Source organism: Leptosomus discolor, chromosome 1, assembly GCF_034619465.1.
Source record: "Leptosomus discolor isolate bLepDis1 chromosome 1, bLepDis1.hap2, whole genome shotgun sequence".
NCBI lineage: Eukaryota > Metazoa > Chordata > Aves > Leptosomiformes > Leptosomidae > Leptosomus > Leptosomus discolor.
The window spans coordinates 50,612,799-50,639,542 of NC_141391.1; positions in this window are offsets into that span (position 1 = coordinate 50,612,799).

Below are 26,744 nucleotides of genomic sequence, written 5' to 3' on the forward strand. Positions count from 1 at the left end.
TTAAAAATCAATTTCAGAGGTTTAGTTGGTACAAATCAGTAACTAAATTTGGAGACAGGTGGAAGACATGCGAATTCCATGTATTCACTTTGGTCTGCATGTTCAAAAACTAATATCTTATAAGTAAGTATACAATAAGAACAGAGTATTCAAGGAAAATGTTGTAATTTTGCATTTAATTTTTGGTCTTTATGAAAACGCATATGGAAGGCTGATTATTGATGTAAACACAAGCTTGACAGATATGCAGAAATCCTGCAATTTCAGGTTTTCCTTCTTACAAACATTGACATCATTCAGAAGCAAAACAATAACTGTTATAACCATTCATAAATCATGAATTCAGTAAAATGAATTGTTAAAGCATTATCTAAATAACCAGTTTGTAAACAAACTGTAAATTAGAAAATACCCATTTCAGGTCAGTCTAAAATAAGTAGCAACCTTTCCCCACCGAAACTCCTTTATTCATAGTTATCAAAGATTAACACAAGTGGGAAGTTTGCTGATTATGTTGCTATCTTGCCTGTATCACCAAAACTGAAAATATGCCATAGTACTGGGGAAGAAAAAACCCACTCCCTCAAAAATAAACAAAAAAAACACCAAAACCCCAACCCATAGAATTATAAAATGAATAGAAAGTTAGTTAAAAACCAACAACAACATTATGGCTTGTGGTTTATGTCTTGTCTGGAGACCAAGGACAGACCTGGATTTATGCTACATGAAATATATTAAATAAGGTAAATGTTGGGGTTAAGCATCCTGAGAACAGTTAAGAACTGCAGCAGGTTTCTGAGACTGTGGAATCTTGTCCTAGATTAATTTCAAAACTTGACTGCAGAAGGCGCTGAGCAACCTGATCTAATTTTGAACTTAATCTTGCTTTGAACAAAGAATTGAACTACTTAATCATAAATTATGAGTTTATGAAATACATAGCTATTAATACAGACTGATAGTATTCCACGTCATTTTGCATGTTGTTTAATTTAAAATAACTTAAAGATATTAGTCATATTTAAACTGCTGGATTGAAAGTATTTTGCTGAGAATACTCTAATCTTGAAAGGCTTCAGTCTCAGATTATTCTAATGAACTCAATTTCTCGGCTTCTTTCTAACCATTTAAATTATGTCAAGAGGTTACCTGGATTCCTTGGCAACTCCATACTGCATAAACAGTTTAGAACTAATTTCTTTCAAATTAATGATGATTAACAATTCTGTGAAGGAAGAACAATACATTATATGATATCATGATGCTGTTTGTATTTCTATTGTTCTGACTTCACTATACTTCTGCTCTGTTTTTCAGATGTGGTTGCTTAAAAAAACAAAGACTGCAATCTGATTTCTGATGAGTTTAAATTAGATTGAATCATAAAAGAAGTATACTTCAAGTACTTACAAAAGTAAGTCTTATGAGAGGACCAAAAAAATGGAAAAAAAAAAATCCTAAGGTAGAAAAGGAAAGTAACTTCTTAAGATTTAATTTGACTCAGGAGAATAAAGAAGAAGGAGCTATCACGAAGGAAGAACTTTGACGATGCAAAGTATGTGCCTGTCTATGACACAGAATAGAATAGAACATTTTTCAGGTGAAAGGGACCTACAATGACCATCTAGTCCAACTGCCTGACTACTTCAGGGCTGAACAAAAGTTAAAGCATGTTATTAAGGGCATTGTCCAAATGTCTCTTAAACACTGACAGCCTTGGGGCATCAATCGCCTCTCTAGGAAGCCTGTTGTATTGTTTGACCACCCTCTTGGTAAAGAAATGCTTCCTAATGTCCAGTCTGAACCTCCCCTGATGCACCTTTGAACCATTCCCATGTATCCTGTCACTGGATACCAGGGAGAAGAGCTCAGCAACTCCCACTCTACTTTTCCTGAACAGGAAGCTGTAGAGAGCAATGAAGTCACCCCTCAGCCTCTTTTACTCCAAACTAGACAAACCAAAAGTCTTTAGCCACTCCTCTATTCCTCTCTGACATTGTCAGAGAGAAAAAAGTTCAGAAGAGCTCTAAAATATTATTCAACTAAAAGGCTATAATCTGCTGTATTTCTTCTCAAATTCTGGTGGAGAAAATAATATTTCAGTTTGGTAGATTAAAAAAGAAACAAATTGTTGGGGGGCTTATGAAGGATTTAACACTAAAAGTATTGACATAAAATCTTTAGTAAATTTCAAACTGTAGTTCTGGGGAGCAGGATGGAGAGACAGGGTGAAACTATCCCTGAAGTTCATGAACAGTTGCAGTCACTAAAAACTGAAGCTTCTTGCAAAATTACTCTTCACTTAAAAATACTTATGATCTGATTTTATACTAGCAAACAATAAAGTAAATGCCAGATTATAAACCTCTCCAGTGATTTCTAAGGCTACCTAATAGCTTTTCCTCTAGAACCCATTTTTTGTCCTTTCAAGATCACTTTTATTAAATTAAGCTGATGTTTCATTTTTAAGCTGCTCTCCATTTGATGTAGAAGCAAACTCTGTGTGTGAAATAATAATCTTCCTGCCAGTCAGAAGAAATTTGATTTAATTGGATTTTGTCCTGAATGGTATCATTAAACTTCAAGAAGATTTGTAATTAATTATTTACAAGGCATATATCCTGCTTCATCCGGTTCACAGTCTTAAATGTTTGGACTTCAGTGTATAGTATTTTAACAGTTCAGTTTCTAGCAAGAGGGGGTAAAGGATGAACTGAAGCTATATACAACCTTTTAACAAATATTTTCTCTTTTATAAAGTTGATGGCAATAAGAAGTGACGGTGTAGCATAACTGTCTTCACCTCAACTTCATTTTAAAAGTTTAGATTTAACAAAGCAGAAGTAACTATAATAAAATCCCCCTGAAAGAGCACAGCGTGTCTTCTCCACAGTATTCTTCATCAGTTCTGATTCAGAAAACGGTGACTGCCTCGAAGGGCGTTCTCTTTAGAAATCTAACAGTGCAGTTCAGAGAAAACTAAGCCACAAGGGTTACAAAGATTCAAACACCACAGAGCCTAGTAGGGAAGCTATTATAATTGGCTTTCCACTGCTATCCTTAGCTATAAGAAATGTGTCACTATCAGAGTTTCTTGGACCCCTTATGGGCTGCAAGAACATTTGGAGACACAAAACGACAGAGTAGTGGCCTGTATCGTGTGCAGTAAAAATGGCAGAAGAGCTCTGTTGTGTCTGGATACAGCCAAATTACAATTTCTGCTCTAATATTTTACAGCAGCAAAGATATATTTGCAAGAGCTATGGAAGTATAAGTTTCCTCTGCACTGGCTTTCTTGTAAAGACATATTCCAGGTTGAATATTCTCCATAATCATTGATCTTTGTTATTGGAAAAGTTCTACTGTAGAAGGGCCAGTCTGACAAACAAAGATAAATGCCTCATGTCATAGCTATGCATGGTTAGTACTTTGTTTGATGAATCACAGTGATGGTATCAAGTACATGCTCTCTGCAACAAAAGATCAGTAAAAGGTCTCTGTAACAAAAGATTATCTTTGGATAAAGGGGAGGTGGGGGTCTACTGCCACCACCACCACCACCACTACTACTACTACTACTACTTCTTTTTTTTGTATAGTTGTATCTGGGCTTGATTTAATTTCTCTTAAGACAGTATGAAGCTGATCAAAATCTATCAACAGAACCCCTTTTGTGGAAGACTGCATCAGCATAACTACAACAAGCTCCTGTTCACCCCAGAAGAGTCTTATAATGTATGAAGGAAAGAGCTTAGGAAGAAATGGTTTTGGATCAAATTGGAGTGTTCAGCTAAAAAAGAGTTTTGCTTTTAAGCACTTTGAAGTAAAGCTGTAAGCAGAGGTGACTCAACTGCCACACAAAAAGATTTTATGTTTTCAGCCATAAAAATATTTCTGCATAAACATTTTGATCTGGGAAATAGTACATTTTCTTTTAGTAAGAATCTGGCTCTGCTGTCTAGATAACTAGCATATAATTAAACAGCCAATGAAGAATATGCACTAAAACATTAATGTTAGAAGAATTGCTTTTGTGGAGCTGTTTTTATCGAACTACAGTGAGTTCCAGTAATAATAAATGGATGAAGGTTTCTACATAGACTAATGATTTCCTGAAATGTCTGTGCTGGGGATACTGATTTCCTGCAATTTTTCTTTATCTGTAAGATGATGTCACTAACAGCTATGTCTTGCAGTAACTTTTAATAGTAAATATAATATTGTAAAAAGACAATGATGGATAAACAATTTAGTATAAAAACAACTAACCTATTTAAGGGACAGGTACTAAGGGGGAAAAAAAAAAAAAAAAAGCACCAAACTGCTTAGCATTATTTTACCTACATTTGGGCTTCTCTCAGGGGAGTCCTCAGTTTTCAAACAGACACTATGCTCCCTGTCAGTATCAGAGTATTTTATTTGTTCTTTGGTTGCACATTTATTTACCTTTAAAGTATCTTGTAGACAGGTAAGATACTGAGGAAGACTGGAAGGCTATTCCTTCCTTGAAAAGCAACTAAATATACTTAGAAGACTCCGGAGTATATAGCTGTAGCAGCAATTGTAAGAAAAACAGGAAGGAACTAGGAAACTGCAGCTTAAGCAGAGACTGAAACAAGAAAGTTGGTAGGTACTTTAAGGGTTTTCAGCTCCTAAAATGACTGAGTTAATTAAAAACGAGCCAGAAAGATGAGACCTATCCTACAAAGACTCAAAAAGAAGGAAGCAAGCTGCCTATAAAGCTTTTTTTCAACTTGTATTCCTACTTTATCTCCTTACTTAAAGCTTTTTTCCATTTATTAGATACTGTAAATCATTTTCTCATAAGGGAGCTCCCTGCAAGGAAAATAGGTAAATCTACTTCAAAGATCTTGCTGATTCAAGTTGCATTTACAATGATTTGGATACATCTACATGAAGTTGTACAAACCACTGAACTTCTGCTTCCTTTCAGCCTGAAAGCTAGTTGAACAACTTGGTTGTGACTCTGCTTATCTTGAAATCCAGAACTGAGTAACTACACTGGCTATATAGACCTACATTTTAAGCAAGCAGAATGGCACCTTCCTGAGTGGAAAGCTACCAAAACCAGCTGTCATGAAGAATTTGGCAATCCGATTCGGTACTATTAGGAAAAATATCTTTATGCTCAAGTTTTAAATGCCAGCATTATATTTTCAAAGAGGAATAAACTTTCCTGATTCCTATTTAAAGCACATAAGAATGAGGAAACGATATTATAGCCTTACCTTTTATTTAACAATTACATCTTCACAACTTTCACACAAGTCATGGAAAACCTGTATCAGATTATTTAATGCTTCTAATAAGGGTCAAACTGCATCATTAAACTTTCAAAAGAATTAAATAACTGCATGTTCTAGATCATATAGACAGTGATTGAGCTGTTTTTAAGGATGTTTCTCTTTTGTTTTAGAACAAAAAATGTGAACAAACAAACAAAAATGTGTGCTAGATAGTGACGTGGAAAGAATAAATGTGTTTCTTGTATTTAGTCATTAAGACAGGCAGCTAGGATGGGAGAATCTGAGGTTTTTCAGTTCCAGAATCAAGTTCTACTCTCTGTTTTATCAGGTGACTTAAGTGTAAAATGCATAAAATGTCTCTTGAGCAGCAACTGGATTCCATCCTTCTCTTTTACTAATTGCGTTACATTCCTGCAAATTATGTGGTTTGCGTTATGGTGTATCTTGTTTTTAGGAAGAAGCACGCTTCTGAGGAAAGGATTTTGTTAGACTAAATCCTCCATGACTGCAGAAGGAATTTAAATTGGATATTCAATATCCTTAATAAGTGCTGCTTGTGAGATATCATGTATCATGGAAGCCCTGATTCCTGTAGATATGTTTTTTAAAATGACAGTAGATAATGTCTTTGTGCAGTATGAGGTACAAGGTTTGACTGATGCTGTTTACCACACAGGTTTGACATCTTTTATTTCCAGATAACTTTATCTAGTCAGATGTGAAAGGAAAAGCACTGGGAAAGTCTAGGAGTTGCTGACACACTAAGGTGCCTCTGTTCTCCGAACAAGTCATCAAGGGTCAGTGTTACTTCTCTTGGGTCTTTGAGCAGGGAAAGGTGGATGCTCATTGTTTTAGAATGATTGGCATGTGAGTATGTTACCCAAGACTGTTCAAATGAAAATGGAATAAGTGTAAATCTTATTACAAGATTCATTATTTCTAGGTAGGTAAGGGGAGAAACAACTACTTTATGAATCCCAATATTGGGTGTGAGTCAGATGACAGCCTGCTGAGACAGAAAAATGAAGGTGATTCTGATCATGAAGTTAGTTTACCTGAGTAACTGTAGTGTACAAGACTATATATCTATGAGGATTAGGCATTTTCCTGGTTAGTTAGCAAGAAAGTTTTTGTCATCTCATTTTGCAGGTGAGCACATGATATATTTTGGACTTTTTTTTAACATTGGTACTGTGATAGAAAAAAAAAGAAAGTTCAAGTTTGTTTTCTGTAAGTTAATTTTCACAGTGTAGAGAGAACTCGGAAAAAGCCCGCACAATTTTTAATACTTATGTGGGTGGACTTCATCTTAAACACTTTCAATAATCTGTGTAGCTCTTTTGTGGTTTCTAGACAATAATGCATGGCAGCCCTTTAGAATAAATGGAATTCAGGAAAGCAATTGTCTACATTATGAACCTTGTAAAATAAATCAAAGATCCACTTTATTCCCCTCAATTCTTTGTATTGTGTCATTTTATTATTTTGTGAGTGCTGTTCATCAGGGTAAGGACTCTGTCTCAGTGATACCAGCAGTTCTGAACATCTGAAAAAAACATGGAAGACATCAAGAAGTCTGGCAGCTGCACCATTTCAAATGTTTGAAAGCTTGTAGAGAAAGTTAATTTCTAGTTCTAAAAATATAAATACATTCTCAGTATAAAATAATGCTTTACTCATTTAATGCAAATATAAACAAGTTGATTTTGCTTATCTGTGTATATGTATTGTGATTATATCAAGATAAATGGCAAGAAATATGATATATCAGACCAGAGTTCCTTAAGATTATTCCACTCAAAGGTCTGGAGAGTGACGTTTCACCCATCACAAAGAACTGACTTACTCTGCATATGAAATTCATATACTTTATTTTGAGTAGAAGACCAGTAAATGTAAATTACAACCTTGACAATGAAACAATATTGAGTTTTCATTTGGAAAAGTATAAAAGGTTTTGTGCCTGATCAGCCACTCTAACATGTAATAAAAGAGTGCTTTGCACTACAGTGATCAATATGCTTAGTCTATTATTGGATTCTTGTCACGTGCATAAATAAAACTAATGCAGGTATAATCTGATTTTTGAAAAAAACAAGAGGCAATATTGTCCAGCTCCCTCTTTAAGTAAAATGCAAAGCTTTACCAGTCCCATAGGTCAGAGTCTGTGTTTGTTCATTGTCATATTTACAACTCAATTTTTTTAGTCTAGTTTTTAAGCTACTCTATGAAATACTCTGTTTTTTTTTCTGAGCAGCAGAACAGTCTTGAATTTCTGAGTTTATAAAGGACAGTTTTACAGACAGTTATAAAAGCCAGGCATGAGAATGTGAATAGACTGATAGTGTGTTAAAAGCAGGACATGACTTCTAGATAAAACAGGATGCATCTTAATCACTTGGTGGCAAAAGGCTAATTAAACTGCAACAGTAAATTAACATAGCATAGGCTAGAAGAGTCCATGCAAGTTATCATTACTCTGTGCAAGATGACAAATCTTACAGTCAAAATTGTAGTTTTCAAGGGCAGACTATCAAATGTACAGGACCTCTTAGTTAGAAGTAATGTAGGACTAAACTCAGTTTTAATTGCTTGATAACAAAAATTGCTGCTTCAGATATTTTCTATTCTTTTTTCTCTTTTTTTTTTTCTTTTTGCTTTTCTTTATTTTTTTCTTTTTCTGGCCAAGAGGTGGCTGAAACCACTAGGCTTTATAATCAAAAATATTTCAGGCCTTAAGCCTTTGTTTAGCGTCGAATGACAGTAATATGTGGTACCGTTCATGAGATAATGCCTGTCACCATCTTAACACCTTGGTTGTAATTTTCTGCAGCTTTTATTTGTAGTAGCAATAATAGGTTAGATTCAACAAAGGGATTACTGATGATCACTAAATATATACTGCACAAGCACAAATAATGGCACTGTTTGTTTGCTGTGAGAGCTGACTTTTCCACAAGAATAGTTTTAGATTTTGTTCAGTGACACCTTTGTAAAGCTGAAGTAACTACCTTCAGGAAAGTACTTAGTCCACTTCTCTGATACGCAGCAAGGAACAGAATTTGGTCTTTAAACCTACAGCTTTAATGACAGTCCCAGCCCTTCTGGTAATCCATAATGAGGACTATGGGTAATGAACAGAGGGATATTTGGTTTAAACTTAGAGGAAATAAAAATATTTGCCTAAAATCACTTTGATCAGTAGTTTGAGGGGCTAGATCAGTGAGACTTACTGTGATGTGAAATGCAGGTATTTCGATTGCTAATGATTGTCCCAGTTACTCTACTTAGAGACCCAAGAGCACTGCTTAGCCTCACTGTCCCTGATGGCTCCCATCTGGGACCTCTGCCCAGGGCCCAAGGCCCCATTTTGGCTCAGCCAGGTCCCGATGTGCCTATGCCCAGCTCTGCCTCTGACCCTGTCTCTGTGGGGAGCTGGTCTCCTGGACAGTGGGCTGTGTTGCCTGCTGCCAGCTCTGCCCACTGCACTCAGGCCATGAGGGAAGCAACCCATCAGGGAAGGCACAGCCAGCCCTAGGTCCCCTGCTTCCCAGCCCTCGAGAGCCCTTGGTCTGCATGGTGCCCTGACTGATCCCTTCTCCTCTTGCACACGCAGAATGTGTGCACACATGTGTGCACACACGCATAAGCACACAGAGTTATGACTCAGTGTAATGCTCAATGTAGACTGATATACTTTTGGTAGGAGTGTTTCAATAGCAGTTTTGTTTAATAATGTCCTTAATCAGATGGGTACCTTAACTTGAAAAACTTCATATTGATTTTTGTCATATTCGCTTGCTTGACTGTCCTCAAGGTGAAAAGGTTTCTCCTTATAGGCAGTCTGAGACTCTGTTATTTCAATTTATGCCCACCACCTCTCATCCTCCCACCACACACTGCTGCGAAGAGGCTGTCTCCATCCCCTTGCTGACCTCCTTGTAGGCACTGGGTGGCTGCTGTTAGGTCCTCCACAGGCAGTCTTCTCTCCAAGCTGAACAAGACCCAGTCCCTCAGCCTCTCCAACCCCAACCATCCTGGTGGCCCTCCCTGGACTCATGCAGACTTAACACAGACCTGAGCAACCTCATCTGACCTCAGAGATGGTCCTGCTTTGAACAGAAGCTTAGACTAGAGACATCCTGAAGTCCCCTCCAGCCTGAATTTTTATAACTAAATAATAATAATAACAATATTAATAACAATAGCAACAACAACAATAGATCATGGATGTAACAATAATAACATCGTTATTTTTATCATTATCATTATTGTTATTGTTGCTGTTAGGTTATACCCATGAACCTTTATTCAAAGGTTGAAATGTAACTTATAATTCATACTGTATGGAAGAGAATCTGACATTGTGATGATGGCTATGTCAATTCAATAGGTATTTTAATACGCCCTCATATACTGTGAATATTCAACTCCTAAATACTGTAACAGCAGTAAATACAATACTGAAATGTCCTCTTGTGCAGTGCTCCATTTTAGCTCCAGAACTTGAGCTGTTCTTCCGTAAAAGAGAAAAAGAAAAAAAAAAAAGTGAGTTACCAAGTGAGTGACAAAGGAAAAAGTGATAATGACCTAAAGAACTCACTCATCTGATTCTGTTAACAGTAATTTTAAAGAATTACTGTGGAAAATGAAAAAAAAATTAAAAAATCCCAGCAATATTATATGTGCCTTTCCTCTCTGATGACCTTTCTCTAATTGATCAGGTGTCTATATTTTTTTTTTTGCTTTTGTTGATCTTTGTGCAGTTAGTATAACTAGCAGTAAGAAGCAGCTGTAAGAAGCAGAATGAAATATTTACAACTCTAACACAATGACATAGTGTAGAGAAATGCAGGTTTAGTATGATAGCAGATGCCTTGAGAATTGGAGACAGAATGCAGCATAGAGGAGCACAGATGTAGGCTGGTAAGACTTGGGGCACAGACTTGGCACTGGAGACCCTACACTGTAAACAACTCAGTAATAGTTTCAAAGGACCCTACAGATGCGGATCTGGGAAAAACTGACTTTTTGTCAGGGGGGAAGAAGAGAACAAAGTAATAGTACCTAATATATGTAAAAGGCACCATAAATACTAAATTTGGGTGTAACCTGGAGCTGTAAACTAATGAAGAGAGAGAAAGGTGTAAATGCATGTTAGTGGGCCTATATAAATGACCTTAAGTGTGGAAAAAATAGGAGAGAGAGGAAGAATAAACCATCAACATGAAGATCCTATTCCTCCCTGCAAAGGATTCCAGATGCTAACAACTGGCTATGACAGACCACCACCACCAAAACCAGTGTGAAACTGTTGGCCCAGAGGAACAGTGGAAGGGTAAGCATAACAACAGGAAAAGGAGTAGAAATTAAGATGAGTGCAAGTTACAATTTTAAATGTGTTATTGGTATTATTGAGACTTTTCTGTGTGTAAGTACTCCACCTGCATTATAATTCTTTGTTTCTCTGAAATAATTCAATCGAGACCAATGATGATTCTTGAATTAGACTTTTACGATTTCAATTATCCTAACCATTAAATTATTGGTTTTACTTACATACATATAAGTTGTTCTTCCTCTTTAGATGGGGCCAGTCTTTTTTTTCAGTGGTGCCCAGTGACAGGACAAGAGATAATGGGCACAAACTTGAACATAGGAGGTTCCATCTAACCATGAGGAGGAACTTCTTTACTTTGAGGGTGACAGAGCACTGGAACAGGCTACCCAGAGCGGTTGTGGAGTCTCTGTCCCTGGAGACATTCAAAACCCACCTGGAGGCTGTCCTGCGTAACCTGCTCTAGGTGATCCTGCTCTGGCATCAGGGTTGAACTAGATGATCTCCAGAGGTCCTTTCCAACCCCTACCATTCTGTGATTCTGTGTGATTCTGTGATTTACGCATAAAAGGATTTTGAACATAAAGTGCTGTTCAGTTAATTTACGTATTAAGTTAAAACTTCTACCCTTTGCACTGTGTTAGGTGCTGGAGGCTTCCATCTGTGACTGAAACTTTATTATTATGACAGCATTGCAAATTGAACAGTGAGAGGCACTGAAACTTAATCGTTTATATGGGTAAAATATTAGAATAATTCCCAACATTGTTCAAGCTTGGGGCACTCAGCATTTTTCCAAACATTTCCCATTAATAGTTCAGGAGTTTAAACGAAAGGAGACCTTATCTGCTGAGCATTTTGCAAGCAGCTATACAGTTTGGACAGTTGAAGAGTGTGATAGGATGAACAAGGTATAATCCTGAGACCTGAAGCCCAGTTTGGTGCAGTCCATCTGTGTAACCTCGATTTTGCTCGTTGTTGTTGATGAGGTGTAAGGCAGTGGTATATAAATTATGTCCATGTAAGACAAGAACAGTAAAAACACTGACAGAAGTGTTATCAAGTAGATATAAATATTAGATTAAAGCTTTAAGAGGAAAGTTACTGCTATGAAAGTATATACAACCTAAGGAAGAAAAAAAAAAGGATAGCAACACAACAACATCAAGGATGTTTGGGGATGTGGATGTTTTGTGGATGATCATGAGCCAGCCATGTGCCCTTGTGGTCAAGAAGGCCACTGGCATCCTGGGGTGTATTAGAAGGGGTGGGGTCCGTAGGTCGAGAGAGGTTCTCCTCCCCCTCTACTCTGACCTGGTGAGACCACACCTGGAATATTGTGTCCAGTTCTGGGCCCCTCAGTTCAAGAGCGACAGGGAATGCTTGAAAGAGTCCAGTGCAGAGCCACAAAGATGATTAAGGGGGTGGAACTTCTCCCTTATGAGGAAAGGCTGGGGGAGATGGGTCTCTTTAGCTTGGAGAAAAGGAGACTGACGGGTGACTTCATCAATGTTTATAAATACATAAAGGGTGAGTGTCAGGAGGATAGGGCCGGGCTCTTCTCGGTGATGGCCAATGATAGGACAAGGGGCAACAGGTGCAAGCTGGAGCATAGGAGGTTCCATATTAACATAAGGAAAAACTTTTTCACTGTGAGGGTGACCGAGCACCAGAACAGGCTGTCCAGAGAGCTTGTGGAGTCTCCTTCTCTGGAGACGTTCAAAACTCGCCTAGATGCGTTCCTGTGTGACCTACTCTAGGTGGTCCTGCTCTGGCAGGGGGGTTGGACTAGATGATCTTTCGAGGTCCCTTCCAACCCCTGACATTCTGTGATTCTTTAATTCTGTGAAGGATCAGCCTGTTCCAAGGAAACAGCCACACCTTACCTGACTGGCACATGCCTGGCCAGCAGAGAGTCATTAGATGTCTCGTCCAAAGTGCTGACATATTACTATAATGTTCAGCTTAGTGTCACACTACTCTTAGCTATCCTTGCATGTATTTGCCAATAAATAATTGCTGTGTAATAAATAATTCTGAAGCTATCTGAAGAGCCTTTTTGTGTATGGTAAAACTATCTGAACAAAAAAGACCCAGTGAGGAAAAGTTTCAGGGGGTGCAGGAGCTCAAGGATTTTGCTGTCCTCAGTGCTGGGACTGGTAATAGAAATGTTGCATTTTAAATGATAGACTATTTTCCTCAATATGCTTAAGAAAACACAGTTCCTCAGCTAAGTTACTTACAACCTACCTATCACATTAACTTCAAAGCATGATGTAGAGGTAGTGAGGCTGAGGGATTCCATCCTGACAGCCTCAGAAAATTCATTTCTTTGTGTCCTCACAGGTCTGTAGCAGAGATTGCTCCCCACATGTGCTTTCTTAGTCAGGCTTGACCCTTATAAAGGAGGTGGATAGTACAGAGATGTTTTAGCTAGTTTTTAAAACTCTTGCTATCTGAAGAGTCTGGCAATTAGTGAAAGTACGGTGGTAAGTTTGTGACACTGGAGCTCAAACTGAAAATCTCTCATGTATGAACTGCTGAAATTAATTAGATAGAAACAGCTTTTAATTCCTGCTGAGCTGGATGGAACTCAAACCCTATAGGTGAAAGATTATCTCCTTTATTATTAATAAACTCCTAGTAAGTCTTAATTTAATAATCATTGGTTAAAAAAAAAAAAAACAACAACAACAACAACAAAAAAAACCCACCAAAAAAACCAGAATTAAAAAAACAAGTTACTGCAAGGTAAGTTCATCAAACTTGCTGCATTTTGGAAATTAAATAGACAAGCTTGGTAATTATCTGGGCAGAAATACAAAATCTCCCACACATCTCCTGTAAACATACTCAGTTATTCGATGCCCTACTATAATTTTCTAATTATAAAAGCAGTTTTTGGTTCTCCTTTAACCAAATAGGAACATTAAGAATACAACCAGGCAAATAGAAACACACAAAAAACATAATCTTTTTTAATATAAAACACTGTGGACAATTTCAAGGATTCAGTTATTAGTGACGAACTGATGTTTTGAAACCACATAAATTAAACATGCTTAAAGAAGTTTTGTTGAAAAAGCAATCTATATGCTTTTTTCCCGTTTCAGGAATTATTAGAGGGAAATTTTCTTAGACATGGCAGCACAGCACTAGAGAATACTTTCTTACACAGACAATCTGTTATTTTGAATCTATGCATAATTGAGACATCACATTCATGATCTATGTATGCCTTGCAGAGATTACTTTCATATTAGAAGTATGCAATGAACATGTTTATTTTCTTTTACAAAAGTGAAATGTAAAGGAACTAATGAAGCTACATATTTTATTAATGAATTGAGAGCACGCAGTCCAGCTGCCATTGGAACACCTGGGGAGGCTTCTGTTATATTTTCAAAATGAGACATAACAAGTTTTCAGGTTAATTAATTGGTCTGAATTAAGTCTCATGACAACATGGTAAGTGGTCATTAAAATAAACCCACTTTACTATTGGAATCTTTTATAGGGCTTGTTCAATTTCATACTAAATATAATATAAAGTTAGTATGCTACTTTGTTTACTAATATAAGATGTAGGCTTTTCTACTCATTTTAAAACTCCATTAAATTACCTAAACTGATGGGGAATACTTCAGCAGTATGAGAGTAGCTGTATTTCCTTTGAAACATACAACATCTTCTGATAATATTCTTTGTTAGGCTTACGGTTTCCCTATCAGGAGAGGTAAGGTGGGTTGCAATGGTCCTTCATGCTGGCGACACACGTTAACTGACAAAGTAATTTCAACATTATATTACATATGTCACTAAATCAGGATGCATGCCTGATGTGTTGATCCCTGTTTCACCTCCCAGCAACATGAGTACCACATCAAGGCATGCAGAACATTTCTTTCCTCACAGCCTATGGACCCCAGTGTTTTGCTCCAGCTCTGGCTTACAGATGTGGAATGCTGATATCGATCCCTGAGACTGCAGAGTATCACACTGAATTTTTTATACTAGAGGAATCTGTAAAAATATGCTTCCAAAGACTACGTCTGAATCTATGTATAAGCAAGCCATCTTCTTTTTTTTTTTTTTTTCTTTTTAAACTTGGACCAACATTACTCCTATGAAAAAGTAGACATTCTTCCTTTTTCAGCATAATGAACCAGCACATTTCTTACAGATGTTCTGAAGAACACAGGTGTCTTCAGTGCTCCATGCCATTCCTCTCTAAAAAATCTGTTATGGTGACAGAAAATAATTGAAAAGAAAGGACGTTTTGCAGCCCAGAAAGACTTAGGGTTTTTTAGCAGGAAAGCGAAGTGGAGAATCTCTGTGTTAGGATACACCATAAAGTTATAATGAATATTCGACAAGGTCTTCTGAGATTTATCCACAGTACCATGAGTAAACCTGGCATATCCAGATTTGGCATAGTGTCTCAAGTGTAGTGATACATTTTGATATATATGAATGCCATTTCTATTATTCCCAAAGGAACAGAAACAGAAGCTGAGATATCATCTGCCTATAGGGGGAGTGGATGACAAGGCACTTAGACCTAGGTTTAAACATGGGAGTAAAGTTGCACAGCAGTAGGGGTATAAATTGTGCACAGGAGAATGTATACTGTGGAACAACACAGTAAAAAAAAAAAAAAAAAAAAAATAATAATAATTGTAGAAAAGAAGTTTCCTTAAAAGTCTTGAATTACAGGTTCTAGTTCCTGCTTAGGGACTAGATGTTCGTTGTCCTTCCTTATTCTCTCTAACTTCAGATTTTCAACATTTCACAGAATTTAAAACTAGGGACAGAGAGTAGTCCAATAGAAATTAAACTTATACCCATTTTCTAAGAAATAAGATCAGAAGTTTGACGTTCCTGTAACTGGGGAAAATCTTTTTTGGGCTTATTGGACATCCATATAAACTCTTATGCAAAACATTGATTGGAACTTCTTGTATGATTTCATATAAAAGTGACTGTTAACACACTCTATGGATATATGGTAGGGACTTGTATGATATCTGGGGGTTTTGTGGGTTTTTATTTAGGTCTAAGGAACCTTGTTCGGGATCCCCTCAGAAAGGAAGAAGTACAGGTATTTTGACGGGTAAATGGTGTTTTATATGAAACAATTATTCTTTCTAAATCAGTCAGTTCATTATTAAAGCTTAGCCATTTCATTAAAAATACCACTTAGTATCCTAAATCCTGAATCTCAGATTGATGCCTGTTTGCTGTTGAAATATGACAACTAGATCAAGAAATTGCTTTACAGCAATATCTATATGTATTCACAATTAAACCCAGTTCATGTAAAATACTTATTCATTATCTAAAGGACAGGAAATAGTTTCACAATTTTCTGCTAGTAGTATATTGGCAGAAGGACCACTTAAGAAAACTAAAATTACATTACTGAGCATAGGGAAAAAAAACATGTTTTGGTTGCTTCTGAGTTTCTTTGCCCCTAAAGTGCTGCATTGCTTATCTCAAATAGACTCCAAAATCGTCAAGCCACTACCTTATACCTTTGAATAAGCTTACAAATCATTTTTTTCTACATTGTACACTTGAATCAATGTTCATTCTAGCTCCTCAACATTGTCTGTGCTATAGAGACATCTAAAAAGCAGATTTTTAATATCAATAACCTCTAAAGTTGAAAAAAATATATTTATTTTTTCTAGTATACTGAAAAGGTCTCTCCTCATTAGCAGAGCACCCTACTTTTTCTACAAATGTCAGTCAATGGGAAATGGAAATACCCAGGCCTTGATTTTACTGTTAGATTTGAATTCACAAACTTCATGCTTTCAGACTGACTCACACCCACTCCAAGGAACTGTTCCACCAATGAACAGTACAAAAGGACTATGGTGGTTCAGTCCTGGCCAGATGCCAGGTACCCACCAAAGCCACTCTATCTCTCTCACCGCCTCAGCTGGACAGGGGAGAGAAAATATAACAATGGGTACGTGGGTCAGATAAAGACAGTTTAATGAAGCAAAAGCCGTGTGCGGAAGAAAAGCAAAACAAAAGATCTTATTCTCTACTTCCCATCAGCAGGTGATGTCCAGCCACTTTCTGGGAAGTAGGGCTCCGATACGCATAGCGGTTGCTCTGGACGACAAACGTGAAACAAATGTCCCCCCCTTCTTCCTGTTTTCCCCAGCTTATATTGCTGAGCAGATGTCATGTGGTATGGAATATTCCTCTGATCAGTTTGGGTCAGCTGTCTTGGCTATATCCCCCCCATGTTTTTACCTACCCCCAGCCTACTGGGGAAATGTTGGGGAAACAGCCTTGGTGCTGTGTGAGCCCTACTCAGCAGTAGTCAAAACACTGGTGTGTTATCTAGCTACCACTGCACAGCACGATGAGGGCTGCATCTCAGGCAGATCCATTACAAGGACTAAGAAATTAGTAATACGGCTCTGCAAATTTTGGAAAAGTCCAAGAAGATGTCACAGGAATACTAACATTCTTTACTGTCTCATGGAGAATTTAGATACCTTTAGAAAAGTAGGGTTAAATGATTGAAGAATGATTGAAGTATCACTTCCCTTTAGGAAAGACATTTGTGTGACTTTTACTCAATGAACAATTGGGGTTTTATTTTAAACTTTAGGCTCTCAGGTGCTAAAATAAATAATGTAAGTGTTGTCCTCTTCAGTCTCAAGTCCTAAGTGTCAGGGGAAAAAAAAATGTTATCTTTCTTTTTTAGAATTGTAACATTAATATTCTATGTACATATGCAGAGCCATACCAGAACTGATTTATGTGGCATTATTAATATTTCAAACAGCTGCCTAGAAGCAATGCCCTCAGGTAGTCACAATACCAGCCAGCTACCATGTTAAGAGTAATGGAATTCCCACAAGTGCTACTTTCCAGAAATATGACTTTTTTAACATGACAGCAAATGCATTGTGACAAACGTGTTTTATGGAAACAGAAGAAAAGTATCTCTTTTATATTAAGTATTTGTAGCAATGATTTTTTAATGAATTGTGAAGCAGCACAGATATTAACAGATATTTTAATTTTTCTGAGTCTATATAGTCACATCTTCAAAGGTGACCAGAATAAGAAAGTGTCTTCTTTCCATCTGTCATTTCTTTCAGTCTTATTAAAGATACTATATAATTTGTGATTGCAGCAATAAAAATGCTTGCTCTTTCTGTCCCATTTCTCCTTTTTTCATTCAGTCTAGGCTGATTGATCAGAGCCAGCTTGTGTCTAATTTAAAATCTATATAAAATGCAGAACAGACTATCAATTTTGGAAGACAAAGATGAGGTTAATATCACAGTGTGATAATAGTATGTGGTGGTTGTTGTGGTTGTAAGGTTTTTTGTTTTGCTTTGTCTGCTGTCAAGCAAGAAAACCACAGTATTTGAATAAGATCAAAATCCAGGTCTGCCCCTAACTTCAAAAAAAGCTATCAGGTACATGTGACTGATGTACAGTAGGGTCAGATTCTGGTATTGTTTTACTCAGATTTATCTCCAGTATGCCTTTGTAATTCACTCCTGATTTACACCAGTATATATTAAATCGGGATCTAACCCAGTGGAGTCCAGGGATCTAATTATAAATAAAACAATTTTTCAGTCAGTGAGCATGGGTAAAACATACTTTTTATACCTGCTGGTCATTAAAAGCTTGCAAAAATGTAGATCAAAGAAATCATGCTGTCAAAAGAAGCTCTAAGTGAAATCATGTGGGGCTTCAAGGAATGAATAAAGAATGGTGTGACAACAGAAGAAAAAGAATGAATTGACATAGGGTCATTGTAACAATCTACTGAGAAAATATAACTAAGAATCCCCCAGAATATGAGTCTCATTTCAACAATTTTGTGGGGTTTAGAGTTCTAGAAACAAAGCTGTAATTTAAAATACATCGTTGTACCGCAAGCATGGCATAAAGAAGAAAAATGACACCTAAACCCACTGGGGTATGTTTTGCCTCTCCATAATAGTGCATACATACATAAGAAGAATGAAAGGACAACTCAATTTATCCTTAGATTTATTTGATTGCTCTGTTTTGTTTGTCTGCTTATTTGTTTGTTTTTAGTTTCATCTTGGACTCTTGGAAGAAATGATTTTTTTCTGTACATTTTTCATTGCTGGCATCCCGTTTTTGCTCACCACAACCTTAATTTGGCATTCTATTTAATGAACAATGAGTTTAAAATGTGTGAAACTTGCAACTTGTCTTCAAGTTCTAAAAGCATCTTCCATGCTTCAGAGTATGCATGGGGTCAGAACTGCAAGCCATGTGTGTTCAAATGTGTACTGGGAGTCTTCCTTCACAATGCTCCAGTTTTGCTATAGCCTAGGTTTTCTTGTTGGTCTCAGGATATGGAATTGGCAAGCTGCATGTGGAAGCAATGAGAATTTTCCCTTCTCCCAGAATGTCATTGTTGTGCCTTGCTTGATGCACAGCTTCAGGGGCATTCTAAAAATGAATAAATCAGTTCAGGTGATGCTATGTCTCATTTCTAGTCAAATCAGTTTCCATAGACAATTTTCATGTGAAGCAGTACAAAAAACATTTCATTCTTGTTTTGCTACAAACAATTTTGAAATTTAGTCATAAAATATTAATTCTATTTAACTTTATATTTTTTCTTCCTCTCGGTTAGCCTTTCAAAGTGCTTAAGGCTCAGCAGGATTTTTTTTTTTTTCCATTTCAGCTTCCTTTCCCAGATAAAGAAAATGAGACCAGAAGAAACATGTAATTCATTACCAGGCTTAGGGTAAGAATCTAGAAAAGAGAGACTCCAGGGTTTAACTGCTAGCAGAAGTTTATGCAAATCAGTGATGAAACTCAGTCTTGGAGAGGAGCAGCTCAGAATGAAATGTAAAGAGATTAAAAGGGGCAGTATAAATTACTCATTTGGCAGGGGTCTACAGTTACTCCAACACAAATGGGAGAACAAAAGTAAGTACTTTAGAGTGATCTTTCAGCAAAATTGTGGGTAGGCAGCTACATTTCTTAAAAGACATGTTCAGGGTTGCATTCCAGGAAGTATAGGTGCAGGATAATGCAAGGAGGATGAAAAGACTGATCAGACCCAGTAAGAGTGGAAAACTGGAGATGCTGTTCAAGGTCAGAATAATTTTTTTTAGTAACTTGCGCTCAGTAAAAGTCTCATGCATTTGTTGCTGGGTGAAATTTTGGGTCATCTATTGCCTAAGTGACAATAGCCTTCTCTTCCAGACATAGAAACTACTTACTTGTTTCTGTATGACAATAAAGATACTTTCCTGTAACATTCGCTATGGTCACATTCCTTACCTTATGATGATTTCTGATAAGTGACCTTAAAAAGTCTTTATTTAATATGGATTTTACTGACTTGGGGAAAATAATTTTAAATTGTAACAGACTACATCAAGTGCACCAACCTTCCCTTTCATTCCTTCCAACCTTATAACTATAAGCCATTCACTTTGAGCAAATTCTGCATGGTCTGTGTTGATTGTTACGCTAATATGCATTGTGTTTTTATGATTTGACATATTTAGATCCAGTTTCTCATCTTTCCAAAAACTGAAATGAAAGCTTTCCATTAATGAGATGGGTAAACTTAACAGAAATAGTTTTCTTTTTTTTTTTTTTTTTTAATATATTCATGTGCAATCGTGCAACTATAAATAACTAAAAACAATTTCTGATAACTCACAGAATGATAACAGCCACTTGATAATATATTCTGGATGTATATTTTGTACATTCAAACACCATCAGACAGTGGATAATTAAACACTTTTAGAATTTATCAGAATTAAACTGATTTAAGTTGACAAATTTGTATACTTTACAAAGGAATAATGGTGTGTGTCCTTCAATAATGTCCACTTTCATAATGCATTCTTTTAGCCTTTGTTGTAGACTGCGTTAATTGCTTCTTAATTACGTGTAATTCCTCTGGGAAATCTATTTACTGCCTACTCACCAGTAGCAAATGATTCATTCTTTTTCTATAGAGAAAAAAATTCTCAAGACCTTTATTTTCCCCTACAATGTCATTATAATACAATCACAAATAATTTATCATATTGAAAAGCCAATGCAAGGAGATGATATGTACTGGAAAGAGTTATCCTAACAGAATGGCAGATGTACACTTGTCCACAGCTGAGGAAGTGGTTGGTGGTGGTATGGGAAAACTAGAAACTTGTAAAGTTGCTCTAATAAATAACTAGCCATTTATTACAGCACGGTTTTCTCTTCTAATAGGAAAACTGTATGTAAACTATTGTTCAATGACCAAACATGCTGAAATAAAAGCTTTACAGATTACTGAAAGACTGCGATCACTCAATACAATCAGCTTAATTGTACACTCGCTATCATCCAGAGACAACATCTCGAGCTAAAGCCTAGTCACCCAGCTATGCTGTTAACTTTACAGAAAATCTCATGGCTTTTTGTCATCTAGAGTAAAGTAGGAAAAATCTTTTTCTTAGTGCAGCAAAACTTCTATTTAGGAGAGAATATTAACAGCCTAGACAAACTAATACTTTATTGCTGATAGTAAGATGACTTCCATATGACTGTTTTTTTTCCTAATGGGAGCCCTGATATGCCACGTTGTGACTGATCAAAAAACTCTTGCAATGGAAGAAAAGTTAGTGGAGATGGGCCAAGGTGAAGTGCCCAAGAAGCTCAGAGAGTAATGCAAAGAAACTGACTTAATCTCAACACAAATGGGACCGAGGGGTGGCCTTTGTTTTAGGTAAACAACTGTCAACAGTTGAGTTGATCAAGTGGTGATATAAATGTTTCTCCCTGAGTTCTTTAAAAATGTGTCTGCCTGAGTCAGACAGACCAACGTGGAGAGAGTGAATATGGGACTCAGCCCAACATAGACTATAAAACTAAACAACTAGCAAAATAATTTTGAAAACAGCAAAAGGCTTGAGCTGCCTTCAAACCACATATTCCTTCCCACCGACTGAGGACGCCCAGCATCTTGACAGTGAGCATATTATAGAGACTCGTAATGGAAATCACATTGGTACTGTGATTGAACTGTATATTGCACTTGCTGTATTTTGCTAACTGTGACTTACATTTGATTGTATTATTCAGTATATTTTGAATCCCTCTGCTAAATTAGAAATCCAATGTAATATCAACTATCTTTAAAATAAGTAAAACTGATATTAAACATTAGAACTTCTGCATGTGGAATATCTCAAAGAACCTAGTCAGAATGTACTAGACTCTGACACACCTAAAATGAGTAAATCTGTCAAGTAGCTTATCTCACTGTTTGTCGAAACCTAAAAGATTGCCTAGCCTGCAGGTGTATAGAAATCATGACCGCCGGTTTGTAATATTCCATAATACACAAGGACAGGGAGGCTTTTATGCTTTAAATGTCCCTGCTTTATTACAGATTACGACTGTGACAGATAAAGTGACTATGTATATATATATATATATATATATATCTCAAGCTATTACAAATTACTATCAGCAATCAATAATATGGTATCAACCAATAGTATTGTAATAAAGAATGGCTAACTAGCTTTTAGAAAACTGGCTTTTAGAAAACTGGCTTTTAGAAAAGAACTGCTGACCAGCCTTTAGAGATAGGGAGGGAGGCCGATTTGTACTGATCCTTATGCATATATCCATTGCAAACTAACACTTTAAATATAAGAATGAAGCAGAATCTGCCAAGTGAAGGACACCAGGTGGAATCCTCCAATCAGACTGTGGGGCTCAATGAACACAGAAGACTAAGCAGGAGGGATAGGGAGGGCAGCTAGCAAGAGCTGGTTCTGCGAATCGGAAAAGACCCAGGATGGTACAGGGCATGCGCCACAGGACAAGTTCGAAAGTTCAGCCGTGAGGAAGACTTGGACCTTCATCCCCAACAACCACCAAGGACGCCCGACGGGGGTGTAACTTGGGCGGACTGAGGCGAGACTATGGGAGAAACTTATGTTAATGAATTCCTGGAAATAATTAGAATAACCCAACCTTTTCTTAGAAATGTAATGAATAAACATGAAAGCCATAAATATAAGGCAAGAATCCTAACGCTTGAGCGTGCATGTATGGAAGGAGCTATCCCCCGTGCTGCCCAGTGCTGCAATAAAAAATACCTACTTAATAACACTGAGTTATTATTGAGTTTTCTTGGCTTCAGTATGGCAGCAATCAGTCATAGCAGCAATCAATAATATAGCAATAATCAATAATATAGCAATAATCAATTATATAGCAACAACCAAACAGATGTATTCTATTAACAGTACCAGAAACCTGTAATTAGTGAAACAAAGTTCTCAAAAGTATAACGGCAGATATACTTAAATTAGATTACTTATATGCATATTTAATACTAGTATGAAAACAATGAGACAGATTTCAGAAGGCACCAAACCACCTCAAAGGGGAGGACAAACCAATCCCAGAAATGGGACCAATAAAGTAACAGTCTTACTTCAAAGATGATCTGCGTCACAGTCTGGAGTCAGCCAGGTGTCCCCAGTGAGGGTCCAAGATCTCATAGAAAGTTCATGCAGGGAATTAAAACTGTTAAGGAAACGAAAATTACGTGCAGCCTGCAAAGTTCTCAGAGAGAGAGGCTACACTTGGGATAAAATTTAACTCCTTTTTATACCATAGAGACATAAGGGCATAGAACACCAGCATTTTGAAGAGCAAATAGATGCTGTTAATCTCTGTTTTTCACCTGTAACAGCCAATACATGATGATGTTTTCTGTTCTTTCAGACCAATTTTATTTTCCAAGACTGTTTCCACTTTTTCAGATAAGTTGTCATTACGGTTTCTTGACTTTGGCGCTTCTCAATGGTGTCTCATGATGCCTCCAGTTTCTAGGTACCCAGCTGTACTTCAAAGATGCCAACTGCGCTTTTCAAATATGTTTCTGCTTCCAAGGCCTAGTTCCCAGGCTCACAGCTCCCAGGCTCACAGGCAATTTGTCTGTCAGTATTTTTCAGCAGACGTTTTCTCCTGTTCTGTAACTTTCCCCTTCTATCCAGGCCACCTTTTTGGCTGCTCACATCACCATTTCATTTCTGTCTCTGTACATATACACTGTGCAAATACTAACTTTTGTCCAGGCTCTTTGTTGAAGTGAGTCAATGTGTTCCCCCAAAACAAACCTTGCATGGTTTTAGAAGTTGACTCCAGTGCCGCTCTCCAAATCCAGCATAGGTGAAACAGCACCAGACTGGGTTCTTTCTACTTTAATGAATACACTCAAACCCTAGCAGACCCTGTGTAATACTTGTATTACCCAATACCACACCCTAAATCAAGAAAACTATAAAAATAACTTTCCTATAACACAATCTGCACAACATGTCAGGCACTTTGAACAGGAAAAAAAAACGATTTTGATTCTCAGGAGTTACATGGGATCCCAGTTGCCGAGGGTTACATGGCCTGTAGTGCAGATGTCACCAATCTGTTCTGGAAGTAGTCCTGAGCCAAATGGATATGAGTAACTCTGTACCACATAGTAGGGTGACAGCTTCCCTAAGATGGATGCAGTCACCAGTGTAGATAGAGATTATGAGTAATGTCTTATTTTTAAAATAGTTCCAGTAAAGTCTAAACTAGGGCAATGGATCTGCCTGGGTAATAAAGGCAAGATCCCACAAAGCAATTGGGTTACTTTTGTACAAGATTGGTAGAACTCAGATGTGTGATTTAAAGTTCAGCTGTTATCTGAACCCAGAAAATGCCTAGACTCCATGAGCATACAAATATTTTTTGTTGATAGTTTGATCGTTATACTTCTGTAAGAGTCTAAAGTTATGTTCCTTTCCATGCTGTAAAGGACTGAGTTGTGATAGGATTGGAACACTTTGCACTTTTTTTCACATCTAAACTTGATTAGGATGCAGGAATGGTGCATTTTCCAACTGAGATATTTGGAGAGTTGGAGCAAAAAAGGATTCTTCCAGAGCACTGCACACATATCTGTAGGACTGTGCTCCACAGAGAGGTTATAGAAGCCAGTATCTTCTGAGTCATGGTAGTTTTGATCCACATCCTGATATAGGCTAGAACACAGTGGGATGGCATACCTAGGTCCATTTTCTGCATTATGAACTTTAACTTTTACGGTTCCGGAGAGTGATCTACCTACAAAACAGAAATCTAGTCCTTAGTTCCTTATTTTCCCTACCTCTGGAAGCTCTACCACTGTCCAGAAGAGAATTCAGGAATCTTTAGAGTAAAGAATTCCCCTAAATGTCCTTTCTTAGATACCTTGTAAAACAACTGTTATAATATGCTAGTCCTTACGCTGTTCATCCTGAGTTATGTGATTTGGGTAAATCATTCTGTTAAGGCATTTGATGCTTCTCATTCATCTTACTGAACACATGACAACTATGTTATTGATAACATAATCCTGAAATTATGAGTTAATATGTTTGCATTTGAATATTTTTTTGAAAAATCATCTGGCCGGAGAAATGGGCTGACAGGAACCTCATGAAGTTCAACAAGAGGTAGTGCAAAGTCCTGCATCCAGGAAGGAACTACCCTATGCATTAATATATGCTGGGAACCACCCAGCTGGAAAGCAGCTTGACAGAAAAGGACTTGGGGTACTTGTCGACATCAGGTTGAACACAAGCCAGCAATGTGCCCTTGCAGCAAAGAAGGTAATGGCATCCTGAGCTGCATTAGGCAAAGTATTGCCAGCAGATGAAGGAAGTCGATCCTTTCCCTCTGCTCAGCACTGGTGAGGTTGTGCCTGGAGTCCTATGTCCAGTTCTGGGCTCCTCAGTAAAAGAGAAACATGGACATACTGGAAAAAGTCCAATGAAGGGTCACTAACATGGTGAAGAGACTAGAGCATCTCTCCTTTGAGAGATGAGCTGTGAGAGCTGTGACTGTTCAGCCTAGAAAGGAGAAAGCTCAGGGGGATCTTATCAGTGTACATAAATGCCTGAAAGGAGACTGCAAAGAGCAAGTAGCCAGCCTCTTTTCAGTGGTGCCCAGTGACAGGACCAGAGGCACAAACTGAAACACAGGGTGGTCTATCTGAACATGAGGAACGACTTTTTTTTATGGTGATGGTGACCAATTACTGGCACAGGTTGCCAAGAGAGATTGTGGAGTCTTCCTTCTTGAGGATATCCAAAATCCATCTGGACATGGTCCTGGGCAACTGGCTCTAGGTGACCCTTCTTGAGCAGGTGAGGTTGGACCAGGTGACTTCCAGAGGTCCCTTCCAACTTCAAACATTCTGTGATTCTGTGAACTGCAAAAAATTTTAGTTTCAGAATCTGGCTCCAACAGACCAACCAACATCTTTTCATAACAGTTAGTTAACCATATAGCTATGTTTTTCATGTCCTCATCTTTTTCATCATCAAAAGTCCTGTTGAGTGATTTTTGTGAAGCATAACATTTAATCTGTGTTTTCTTCTTGTCATTTATCATTTAATATTGAATATTCAACATTTGATATAAGAATAAGAAATTTTGGATACGAAAGTGAAAGTCAGATTTAACCTAGTTAATATGGGTTCCTCAGTCATCACATGTGCATGCTGGTGTGATGTGGGGTTGTGCTGTTTAAGAGAATTGAGCCGACTGTTCATGTAAACCATTACTGGACAACTGATGTATGCTACAGCCTCATGATGTGGTTTCTGGATGTACCTAGGGAAAAAAAAAAATAGATCTGTGGTAACTGTAGAATCCAGTATATAAATGCTGGAGATATGGGTACATTTGTAGGTATATTAAGCTAAGGAGAAAAAATGGTGAGGGAAGTTTTATAGAAAGGGAATAACAAGAACAGAAGACCTGTTTTTCTTCTTTGCACACTGTGTTAAAATTTTTCTGTTTATCATATCCTTATACCAAAACTCTTTATTTTTAGTTTCATAATAAAGTGCTGCTTAGTCTGACAGGCATTTGAAATCTACAGTTGTGTTAAGAAGAATGAGCATCCCTCTGCTTCTCCAGACATATATACTAAGCACTTCACTGCAAAAAGAGATTCATGGCTCCAAGCAGTGTCTGAAGTTAAAAATTCTCTTGCAGCTCTCTGTGCATCTTAACTTTTCTGAAAAGGAACACATCAAAATTAGAGAAAGTTG